Genomic DNA, 9,195 nt, shown 5'->3' on the forward strand with positions numbered 1-9,195 from the left:
ACACGCTGGCTCAAGGATCATTGCTTACGTCGAATCCCAGTCACTGCCACTCTGAAATTCCCTTCAGGGCCCCTGCAGTGACTCCGCCCCCTTTTCTTGCAGCGCTCAGGGGCGGGGCCTGTCAGTACATGCCGGACTCCTCACTTGTCTCTTGCTGGTTAGGCGCCTATTCGTAAATCGTCTTCGCAGATGACTCATCCAGTGTGGTCAGTTTCTTGTTCTTGGAAGGCTGATGCCGCCCTGCCACCGCTCTCTGGGCACAGTGACTTTTTGCTTTTTGGGACCTTTAATATTCCAGGATGTGACTGAGCATACAAATATAGGGTTCCAAAGCTGTTTTAACTCTCAAATTTCTTCCCTCCTTCCTTGCTACCTTGTATTTTACCTCTCTTCTCACATCCCAGAGCAGTATTTGGCCTCAACTTACAAGGAATGTTTAAAAAGAACTTGTATAAATGGGCTAGAGAATTTGAATTTCGAGTGTACCAAAACAATTGAACAGCGTTCATGTGTGTGTGTGTTGTAGTAAAGGGTCAAATGTTTAACATAATTCTAGGTATGGAGGATTTTTACACGTGGCACATGCTTTATTATACTTGATTAAAATGGTGTGGTAGCCGTGTTAGTCCACTTTTAAAGGTAATCAATAGAAATCAAACAAAATAAGACATGGAAAACAAAATAAGATGATACCTTTTTTATTGGACATAACTTAATACATTTCTTGATTAGCTTTCGAAGGTTGCCCTTCTTTCTCAGATCGGAAATAAGCAAATGTGGTAGATGACAGTATATATAAGTGAAACATCAAAGCATTTAATTGACAGCCTAACAGGGTGGGGATGGGTAGCAGGTATGCATGGGAACATCAAAGCATTTCAGAGATAGTCTAACAGGATGGGTGTGGGTAGGTGAGAGGAGGGTGACAAACAGAGCAATACAACTTTATGGTTTATAATGGGCTAGGAAACCCAGATCCTTGTTAAGTCCTGTCTGTTGGGTGTCAAAATATTCAATCATTCTGACTTCAAAGGTCTTACGTTCCTGTACTGCTTTAAAGTTACCTTTCAGGATTCTTACTATGAAGTCACTGGTACAGTGATCTGGTTTTGTAAAGTGCTGTCCCACAGGGGTGGCAACCCGGCTGGCATCTCGCTGCACCCTACGCCTGGAATAAACTTCCTGAGCCCCTACATCTTGCCCCATCCTTGGCCACCTTTAAATCTAGACTGAAAGCCCACCTCTTTAACATTGCTTTTGACTCGTAACCACTCGCCTCCACCTACCCTCCTCTCCTCCTTCCTGTACACATTAATTGATTTGATTTGCTTACTTTATTTTTTGTCTATTAGATTGTAAGCTCTTTCAGGGACTGTCTTTCTTCTATGTTTGTGCAGCGCTGCATACGCCTTGTAGCCAGGGCCGGTCTTAGGCAGAGGCGACCAAGGCGGCCGCATAGGGCCCCACGCTAAAGGGGGCCCCGTGCCTCAACTCTGCCTATCCGACCGATCCCCGCTCGGACCGCATCATGATTTGATCCCGCTCAGCCGCTCCGCCACCGGTCCGGTGCCCACCACCCGCTGAGCCCGCTGTCAGCTCCCGCCTCCCCGGACCCCAACAGTTAACTTGCAGTGACAGCCTGGCCCCCGACACACAGTTGCAGGCTTGCAGCGATGCAAAATAAAATAAAGTGAAGTGTAGGAAATCAGCCTTTTATTTTTTAGCACCTTCTTTGTTGAATAACCTGCCCTCGGAACTTAGATCTCAGCTCTTCCTTCCATGTTTTAAAATCCTGTTGAAGACCAAGACCTATTACTTTCAACTGACTTTCAGTTGGCCTCCGGATTGAGCATTTTGTTGCCCCCCCTGTAATATAGAGCAATTGAAGCTTTGCTACTTATAATTTTAACTTATTGTATGATTGAATCACTTGTTGAATTTGTCTTTCCTATCCTAAAATGGAGTTCTTTTCCTTGCTATATTCTTATTATTGTTATTGTAAACCGCTTTGACCTTCTTAGACAAGTTGGTATATCAAGTACCAATTAAACATTGTGGTCCCACAGGGAACTCAGCTAGATTAGTGGGTCCCTGTAGAAAGGTTAAGCTAAGCAGATCAGGGTGCACCCTTGTGCTACAGCTTCATTTGTCTTTATTTGAAATTTCATAAATAAAACATTTTCTAAAAATGGAATAATCTTTTCAATGGGGTGGAGCTAGGGTGGGGCGGGGCTAGGATGGGGCCCCACCAATTGGTCTGCATAGGGCCCTGCACTTGCTAAGACCGGCCCTGCTTGTAGCGCTATAGAAATGCTAAATAGTAGTAGTAGTATTGTTCATGTGATGTCTATGTAAATTAAATCTTGTCTTTAGCATCTGGCCTGTTTCTCCAATATAGCATCCTGTGAAATGTGTTGGCATAGTTTGCAGCTGGATATATTGCAAGGACGTGTGCCCTTCTCTTCTTTTTCAGTCTGTGTTGGGAGTTTACTTCTGATTAGCTTGTGACACAGACAGAATCCCCCTTATAGTGACATACGATCCAGAGCTGGAAAAATTAAGAAAAATCATAAAAGATCTTCAGCCTCTACTTCAAGAGGATGAATTACTGAAAGAGATATTCCCAGCCCCACCAATGCTGGCCTTCCGACAGCCACCCAACTTGAAACACAAGCTAATCAGAAGTAAATCCAAGGGTCTATCAAGCCCAGCATCCTGTCTCCGACAGTGGCCAATCCAGGCAACCTCCCCCCCCCCCCCAAGAAAAAAAACATAATTCTTAATAATGTTCAATGGACTTTTCCCTCAGGAATCTGTCCAAACCCCCTTTAAATTCCGTAAGGCCAGCTGCTGTCACTACATTTTCCGTCAATGACTTCCAGAGTCCAACTACACGCTGAGTAAAGAAAAACTTTCTCCTATTTATTTTAAATGTACCATATTCTAGCTTCATCTTGTGTCCCCTGGTTCTATTGTTGTTTGAAAGTGTAAACAAACGCTTCACACCTGTCCGCTCATTATCTTGTAGACTTCTATCATATCACCCCTCAGCCACCTTTGGATTTAGCTCCCGTCTTTTCAGTAGTAGCTACAGCTGAGTTGCATTCAGGTATTCCACATTTTGTCCCTAGAGGGTTATAGTCTAATGGATCAATATTGAACCAGCAGTGCCTGGCGTTTCTTTACATACTGGCTGCTACCGGCTAATTTAGATCTAGATATCCAGCGCTGCATCATATACAGACATTGGTACTGAGTGTCTGAAATTCAGTGCCCTACCCACATACCTAACTGGACAAAATTAGGACTGCATTTTCCATAGTCCAACCTGCCTGGTAGCTATGCGGGTACTGGCATACAAAATTGCCATTTCATGTCTGTTTTCTGTCCACGGACTGTCTCAGTACTGGATTGTGCTGCTTGGATAGAGCTGATGTTTGGTCAGTGGCACCACCCGGTTAAGTGCTGCTGGATATCGGTGGCTGGTGAGCTCAGGGTGGCTAGGAACCTGTCCTGGTCACTTAAACCACACTGAATATTGACCTCTAAGTTTCTACCTGGGCAAGTCGCTTAACTTTCCATTGTCTCAAGTTCACAAGGAGCAATTGTGGGATTTGAACCCACTGCTTTAACCAATAGACTAGATCAGATTAAAAGATGATGTTGCCTGAACGTGAATCACAGATTACATTACAAGGTGGTGTGCAGGGCAGCGGGAGAGTAGAGATGTTAAAACAGGTTTATGTCTAGTAGTAATCTAGGGGGGGGGAGGGAATCCATTTCCCAGTGATGGGAGATACACCCCATCACAGGTGAAGTGATAAAGGCTCAACTGGTGGGCAGGCCAATAAGGCAAGAGGACAGCAGAATTCCCTAAACTGTCTCTTATTGCCACCTAATGAGACTGAGGCAAAGGCACCCTCAAGCCCAATTCAGATCTGCCAGGTAGAGCTCAACTAAACTCAAACAGGTAGTAGGAAACAGCTTGGAGAGAGTAATAATGGGACAGTTCCATTACTCGGCCATCCAAACCCGGAACAAGAAAAAGAATGAGAGAAGAAAGGTCAACTGTGCAGCTCCATCAATCACAGGTTTTGCCTGCATCATTTGTGATCTTCTTTGTGGGTCAAAGATCGGTCTTACATCACATCACTAGACATGTGAAGAAACATAGTCCAAGGAAATTGCTGAAAAGTCCTACATCGTTATCACAAGAGACTTCATCGTGTCTGACAGATAGTTTAAGCCTCAGCACTGGCTCAGCCTTCTGAGGTTAATACAAACAGGGCCGCCAAGAGGTGGGGTGGGGCAAAATTCCCCAGGCGCAGCGCCAGGGTCTGTCTGCTGCTCCTGTTGGAACCCAGCTGATTGCGTTAATGCAATAACCCGGTCCTGGCACACAAAAGTAGGAGAGAGAAAGACCCTGGTGCCAGGCCCTCCTTGGAGATGGGGAGGAGCAGACGCACTGACACAGGAAAATAAAGGGCAGGGGCGAAGGCGGCCTGAGTGAGGGATGGCAGCGGCAGCCATGTCATGAGTGGGGGGGGGGGGGGGTCGGCTGCAGCAGCCCTGCCTTAGGCCCAGGTCTGTCTCTTGGTGGCCCTGAATACAATTAGTAACTGGATAGTAATAGCTAGTTCTAGAAACAGAAAATCATTGTGAATCAGCGTTTTAGAAAGGATGTACAAATCGGAATCAAGTCATCCAGGTTGAAGCATCTCAAGTGCTCTTAGTATTTCACAGGAGAATCTGCTCTAAAATACATAGAGAAATGGACATTTATGCAGCAGGAAGATCAGTTTTAAGAACATAAATGTCTAAATTATCAGTGGATCAAAACAAACACATAAACATTTATATGCCAGAACATAAACATTTATGTTAGTTATTTCAGAAGCACAAATGTTTATTTTTCCCAGAGCTGTCACACAGCCTGGTGTCCCTTGCCAGTTTTGCTTTCGGGGTGGGGGACATTAACTACTGAAGTATTAAGGAGATGACCTCCTCTGACTAGAGAATGACGGGAACGAGCTTTTTCCCCATCCCTGCAAACTCAAACTCCATTCCCATCCCATCCCTGCAACAGTACAAAACCTCATTTGTACAAAAGTGGGCGAACCGAGCCAAGCTGGTGAAACCACTATTTCGCACTGATTGGTTACTTTTGAGCCCCTGATGCAGCCCTTGTATGGGCGAAACACGGCCGGTAACAGGCTTTTCGGTTTGTATTTTATCTACTACTAGCAGTTGAGCCCGTGAAAACAGGCTACTTTTGGAATGGGGGGTTTCCGAGCCCCCCCCCCCCCAGAGTCGCTGCCACCACCCCTCCACCCGGCCCGAGCAGCACTGTAAACGTACATCAGCACGCAGCAGCAGGCACATCAGCAAAGCTGCTGCCGTCGGGGCGGGCTTCCTTCTCTGCCTGTGTCCCGCCCTCATGTGACGTAACGTCGGCGAGGGCGGGACAAAGGCAGAGAAGGAAGCCCGACGGCAGCTTTGCTGATGTGCCTGCTGCTGCGTGCTGATGTAAGTTCACAGTGCTCGGGCCAGATGGAGGGGCAGCGGCGACTCCGTGGGAGGGGGGAGGGGGAGCGGTTCCGACGTCTGCAGCATGCCAGTAGAGACTTCCCTCTCTGTCCCGCCCCCATCATCACGTATTGAAGCGGGGCGGGGCAGAGAGGGAAGTCTGTACTGCGCATTTGCGAGTGAGTACGGTCACTCGCTGTTTATATGTTTGATAGTGAATAAACCTTGGGATAACAATTTTCTGTCTGATCTGCTGTTTTCTACCACCTCTTATGGCCCCAAACCACCCTCATTGACACGTTTCAAATACAAAACATATCAAACTTTCATTAAAAGATAGGCTAAGTATCTCATCAGGTTACCCCATGACCCCAGCTTTGTTTATATCCAGTTTAATTCTGAAGCCAAGGTCCTGCATCTTAACCTCACTGCTGAAACTTCTCCTGAAACTTCTCCTGTTCTGCTGCTGTGGGCTGAGCAGGGGGAACTGATGAGCAGCTGTTGTGTTTTACAAGAAATAAAAAGTGATCCTTTCTTTCTTAAATACATGCACTTTGGACTCATTTCTGCCAATTTGAAAGCCTGTGAGCCAAACACAAAGACTTAAGAACAGCAGTTACAGTGGGTGTAATAAATTGAAGCCATGCTGTTTATTGTTTGTTTTTTTGTTTAATATGTGACATCTTTAACTCAGCACTTCTGCAGGGTGGATAGCAGTAAACCTTATAATGCAGAACCACAGGAGAACATGCAACAGCTCTGTGTGTGCTAAATACCTGGAGGTCACAACTCAGCACTGAAGTGGACACACAGGAGATAAGATGTACCACCTTCAAGGAAGGGACCAGAGCAGATAACCTGGGCAGCCCTCCCATCCCCCACAAACTAGTCTGGAGTACAAGGTTGCAGATTTATTGGCTGGATATACAATGAATCTGTCCTGAGCCAGTTATCATTTGCAGCAGGTTCAGGTCCCAGCCTTCAACCTGTCCTCCAGAGCCAACCAGGCTGAGATGACTGGGCTTGTCCAGAACTGGCCCACACCCCGTTCGTTTGTGCCTCCATCCAAACTCCTGAGGTGGCACTTTACCTCCAGTCCTGGGTGGTTCTGCACCCCCTGAGATGGACCTCACTTCTCCCAAGCTACAACTACCAAATCCTTCCAACCTTTTACCCTAAAGCCTTCCTAGAGGGTGGGTGGATGGGACCAGGAATAGAAAAGAAGCCGAACCCCCCCCCCCCTTATCTCATACCTGCAGCCCACCTCCAGGCCAGCCTGGTTCCACGACTCCCACCTCATGGCCTTCCTTTCTTCCCAGGTGTCCAGAAGTCAGTGGCTGGGAAAAAAAGACAAAGGGGAAATTAATGTACCTGGTTACTGCTACCTTCCTGGGAACTCCAACCCAGGAGCTCCCTCGACGCACAGGAGGACAGTGAGGGAAAAAAGGAAGCTGAGAGAGAGATGAATGCCAGAAAAAGGAACTTAAAAGTACTTAGGATAACTATGATCAAATTGGTCTGAAGGTTAGTGATAATCCTTGACAGATTCATGTTGGTGACCTTAATGATCAATTCAAATGAACACGTGGCTTCTTTCCCACCACACTCTTTTCCTGTGTTTTATTCAGTTACAAATGCCCGCAGTGTGTAACAGATTTGCATAATTCAGGATAAGAAATGCAGTCCAGACCATGAATAAAATCAGAATTGCATTTTAGAGCTCATAAAAAATCATGTTCCAGGTGTGAAACAGTAGAGACGATTCTGGGGCATGTCAAAGGATTTCCAGCTTTTATTTATAGAAACATGACGGCAGATAAGATCCAAATGACCCATCCAGTCTGCCCATCCACAGCAGCCACTATCTCCTCCTCTCCCTAAGAGATCCCACGTGCCTGTCCCACGCTTTCTTAAATCCAGACACAGTCCTCGTCTCCACCGGGAGGCGATTCCATGCGACCACAATCCTTTCCGTGAAAAAGTATTTCCTTAGGTTACTCCTGGGTCTATAACCTCTTAACCTCGTCCTATGCCCTCTCATTCCAGAGTTTTCCTTCATTTGAAAGAGGCTCACTTCCTGTACGTTAATGCCACAGAGGAATTTAAACATCTCTATCATATCCCCTCTCTCCCGTCTTTCTTCCAGAGTATACATTTAGAGAGCCTTAGGTCTGTCCCCATATGCTTTATGAAAGAAATCACTTGCCGCATGGCCATTTCTTTAAAATAAAAAAACAGACAGCCTTTTACCTGCTGTGGTAAAAGGGGGCCTCAGCGCACATCAAAAACATTTAGCGCAGGTTGGTCAAAGGACCCCTGAAAGAGCTACTTCAGCATTGCCGTGTGGCCAGCTGCTAGAGTGGCTTAGTAAACAGGGGGCTTGATGTATATTGACTATATTAGACTGTTTAGCACTTTTTTTTGCTTCTTTTCAATAAAAACTCATTTGAAATAAAAAAAAAAGAAGAAAAGAAAAGCCTCTACACAATAAAGTTTACAATGGTCTGCAGGGCCTGGATACACAATCAGGCTCATTTTCGAAAGATGGATGTCCAAAAAGTGACATAAATCGGCATTTGGACGTCCATCTCACAGAAACGTCCAAATTGGTATAATTGAAACCGCATTTTGGACGTCTTTCTCAGAAGTCCGTCAGACGGACGTCCAAATCTCAAGGGGGAGTATTGGGTGCGTGTTCAAGGTGGGACTTGAGCGTTCCTAAGACTTGGACCTCTTTGAGCCATAATGGAAGAAAGCAAAAATGTCCAGCACTAAAAATTGGACGTTTTGAACTAGACCTGTTTTTCTTACGAATAAGGCACAAAAAGGTGCCCCTAATGACCACTGGAGGGAATCAGGGATGACCTCCCCTTACTCCCCCAGTGGCCACTGTAATTGAAGAGAAACCTGTTTTCCTTTGAACTTCATACCACAAGAGGTCAGATGACTTTTAAAGCAGTAGCCTTCAAACACTTCTTCAAGTGTTATTTCCTTGAAATGCTACAGCTAGCTCTTTCCTTCTCATATAAAGCTTTCCTGTGGAGGATGTTCTCTCTTTTATAATGGTCTCACATCTGTGCAAGACTGTTTTGACTTTGCTTTTCATCTGTGTTCACAGACCCGCTCTTTAAGTCACAGGCCACAGGTGGGAGTTTCATAGGGGAAATATCTCATTACTGAACTTGTCAATGCTCTGGGGATATCCTCCCACACCCTACCCTCACTCCTCCAAAAAGCTGATGAAAATATGAGAATACTTTTGATTTTAATAAATCACCAACTCCTAGGCCAGAACAGATTTATCAAATAATCAGCCAGCCATAAATTACAGCAGTAACCAAAGGGATAGGACTCTGAGAAGCAAAGCAAAGTGAGTGAATGAGGGGAGAGACTGCACAGTCACATGGGGGAAGAGGAGGAGATGCTGGGAAGACTAGACATAGAAAGGTCTGCAAGGGAGCAGGACCTCTGTCACTGTCAAAAGACACTTCTACATGTAAAGCAGAATTTTGTGCTTAGAACGGGTGTTCATAAAACTGCTTTTGATTTGAATATCCCTAGTGAGCATTGTGTAAATATGGAAACAGATACCATTGATATCTTACAAAGTATCTCAGCCCTACCTGGAGTAGAGGAAGGGGTTTGATATACTGCCTTTTTTTACTCTAG

This window comes from Microcaecilia unicolor, chromosome 9 (genome assembly GCF_901765095.1).
Source record: "Microcaecilia unicolor chromosome 9, aMicUni1.1, whole genome shotgun sequence".
NCBI classification, from domain to species: domain Eukaryota; kingdom Metazoa; phylum Chordata; class Amphibia; order Gymnophiona; family Siphonopidae; genus Microcaecilia; species Microcaecilia unicolor.